Raw genomic sequence first — 826 nt, forward strand, 5'->3', positions numbered from 1 at the left:
TTTTTATATTTAAAATTTTATTTAAAAAAATAAATTCATATAATACAAAATAGTATAATACACTTATAAATTAATATATAATTTAGTTAAATATATATTTTTTACTTAATTTATTATTACCTAATTTATTATTTATATAATTAGGTAATAATATCAGTTATGATCATATAAAATCTTTAAATGATCATAAAAAAATTATTTATAATTATTAATTGAATACAATTTTTATAATAAAATTAATTATTAATTGAATACAATTTTTATAATAAAAAAATATTTTTGAAATAACATTAATATATTAAATTATAAATAAATAATTTTAAGAATGTATAAATATATAATAATAAATTTTACAATATATATAAAATAATATACATAAAAATTATTGAAAGATTTATTTAGAGTTATAATTTTCTGAAAAAAAAATCTATTTCATATATTTTCACAAATTTTTGGAGCAAGGCAATAAATTAATTAGATACGCGACTGTCGATGATACATTGAGTATATGCAAGTACGCATCTGTGTATGTGTTTCTTGGTAGAACATTAATTAGTAATGCCATAAAACATTAAAACAAATTGATGATCAATATTTTTAAACACTAAAATATATTCACGATAAAAATATTACTTATCTTAATATAAAAACAAAAAAGAATTGTCTATTTTTCCAAAGTTTCATAAAAACAAAATTCTAAGAGTTGAATGAATGACGGCGCGTCAACTAGATACAGGACTGCTCGCGGCAAGGGCATAGGCCATGCGGCCCGTTGATTGGCCGGTCTTTGAAGGGGCAACTTTAGGCAGGGACCGCGAGAGTGCGC

Source organism: Apis cerana, linkage group LG11 (assembly GCF_029169275.1).
Source record: "Apis cerana isolate GH-2021 linkage group LG11, AcerK_1.0, whole genome shotgun sequence".
Lineage (NCBI taxonomy): Eukaryota > Metazoa > Arthropoda > Insecta > Hymenoptera > Apidae > Apis > Apis cerana.